A 2,893-nucleotide genomic window follows, 5' to 3' on the forward strand; every position below is an offset into this window, starting at 1 on the left:
ATAAGAGGCGCTATTTAGCACGTTTTAAAGACCAAATCCTTTTAGCACGCTGTTGATAGAGATCGATGCTCTCAGAGCACTCACATTTGTTGATGTGGTGGCCATCAGTACTTGCTTCTGTCTTTCTTGTTAATTTTTTTTTCTTTCAAAAAAGTCCAAAGGTTTGTCTTTTAAGGCAGGATGCTTAGTCTCCAAGTGCCGAAGCAGCTTTGAAGGCTTCATTGCCTCGTTTGCTAGCCTGTCGCCACATATTATGCAGAGTGGGTTCGGCACGTGAGAATCACCTTTGGCGATAAATCCATATTTTAAGTAGGACTCGTGATATTGTCTTTTAAATGCAGCTTTCATTTTCTTGGAAGTTGTAGCCTCTTCTTCTTTCTCCTCATTGGGCCTTTTCCCCTTTCCAAAGAAGCTGTCCAAACAGGTCTGTTTCTTACTCATTTTTGCTAGCTTTAGGTGTTTTGACTAGATTAACATATCACGTGACCTGAATTGACCTGTGTCAAGGGGCACAGATTAACCAACTCATGTAATACCCTAATTTTTCAAAATAAAACATCACTCAGACAAATTACATATATATATATATATATATATATATATATATATATATATATATATATATATATATATAAATTTTTCTGTGCGGCCCGGTACCAAATGACCCAAGGACCGGTACCGATCCGCGGGCCCGGTGGTTGGGGACCACTGTTCTAGCGGACTTATAACTTTCTCTACATGTCAGAAACACCCATTCAAGGAGGGACATGTACTGGATCTCCAAAAGTCTAAACATTGCTGATGCTGTTCTAGGTGATGTTGCTTTTTTCTGATAGTTTCTGTGTGCTGTTAAAAGTGATTTTGAATGAAATCATTGTTATAATCAGAGTTGAGAGTGCATTAAGTGGATTCATAACCACAAAACAGGTTTAAATCAGAGACAAACAGATTTTCACTGTTTTCTGAAAGATTTTAGACACCTATTGAGCAGTCTTTGTCATTTATACGGTGTCCCACTACAACGATCTCGATTGGTTTTTAAGCACCTGGAGGTCCATCCTCCTAAGCACATTCTCAGATGCAAATCAGTGGACTACCTCTCATTCTACTGGGTTGTTGGAGTCTGTATTTTGCATTGGATTTGTTTTCCGTCATTTGAATAGTCATGATTGAGGCTGTGTGCACAAGCACCACACTTGAACACTTGAATCATGATGAACGAATGGTATCAGCTGACATTTTATATGTCTTTGTAAACAGGTCTGGGCCCTTTTCCAAGATCTCACACTAATAAACTACATCTCATGCGGCATTGCATTTGTATGACAAATATATTTGTGTAGAAGATTAAATAAAATGAACACTTATCATTAATAATATTAAATGGGGGTAAAAAATAAATTTGTCACAAAACAGACATTGCAGCTTATATTTAAACATGTCATATCGTCTAGCTTGTGGAAAAGTCTAAAGAGTGCATTCACCCTGCTCCTATAACTTTGATTCCAGCCATCACTCAACCTTTTGCACACCTAATAATCAATTGTTTGTGCCAATAACACTGGCACTACTTTTAAAAGTGAAGAAGTCTGCTCATAAGAATGTGGGGATTTCATTACAGTTTTTTTATCAGATCTTCATATAGATATACACAACACAGTTAATGCAGTTTTCAAAAGAATAAGTACAGACTGCAAACACTGGTAGGCCAACCTTTCTTTAAAACCCCTCTATTTGACATAGATGCAACTGTCCACATGGGATCACATGGAAGGTTTGGCCACTGGGGTGGCCAGTGACAGACTAAGAGTAGCAATGGTCCCCCCTGCCCCCCCTTCTAGCTCCGCCCCTGATCATTTCTTAATCTAGTAACAATGTTTCATTTCACTTTTTTTGGATAAAAAAACCCATAAAAATATCACCATTGTGCCATTATACTAAAACAAAAGTTTGTAAGCTGGGAAAACATCATCAAGTATGCAAACCTCTCTGTTTTACAAAATAATCCATGGTCTGTCATCTCTTCCACTGTGAAAATCAGTAACACGCTGACAGTAACACAAGGGCCGGCTAGAGGAGACTATGTTGTTCCTCTGCATAAAAGTGCTTTTAGTCAAAGAGCCTTTGCAGTTACAGCATTACAGGAATGGAACTCTGTCCCTCACAACATCAGAGAGATTTACAACATAGATTTTTTCAAAAAGCATCTAAAAAATTAGCTCTTAACACATCAGTCATGTCAGCTTTAGTTGAATGTCTATCATTAACAAGCCATGCTGCCACTTGTGTATCTGCTGTGTGTATGTACATATGTGTATGTGTATGTATATGTATGTGTATGCATGTATGTGTGTATGTATGTAGGTATGTATGTATTTATGTATATATATATATACATAGTTTAAATGTTTTATGTTTTATTTCATGAACCTAAAATATATAGTCCAGCGAACACTTTTTCTGTATTTTTAAATCAGTTTTGAGGAGTTATAACTGTTTTTATTTATTTCTTTTTATATGTGTAGTTTTCATTATAGAATGCTTACTGTTGTGGGTTTTTTTTAGGTAGACAATTTTAAGATCTGTTCAGGGTAAACAGATGAAAAATAGATCTTTAATAAGATCACTCCTATTAATAAAGAATCCCATAAAATCATTACTGGTAAGAGCAGGCAGGATGGACGGTTCAACAGAGATCAGTTCAGTTCAGTACCTTTTATTTGTCCCAGTATGGGCAATTTTGTGCTTTCACACACATGTTCACATTTCACAAATCACAGATAAAAAATAAAAGAAGCACAAGAGACACATAAATATGTAAAAAGATAAAAGTAAAATAAATATGTGCAAATGAGAGCATAGGCCTGAATGCATGCAACATATGGCTATCTGC

The sequence above is a fragment of the Cyprinodon variegatus genome, unplaced genomic scaffold (genome assembly GCF_000732505.1).
Source record: "Cyprinodon variegatus isolate N-32 unplaced genomic scaffold, C_variegatus-1.0 Scaffold1759, whole genome shotgun sequence".
NCBI classification, from domain to species: domain Eukaryota; kingdom Metazoa; phylum Chordata; class Actinopteri; order Cyprinodontiformes; family Cyprinodontidae; genus Cyprinodon; species Cyprinodon variegatus.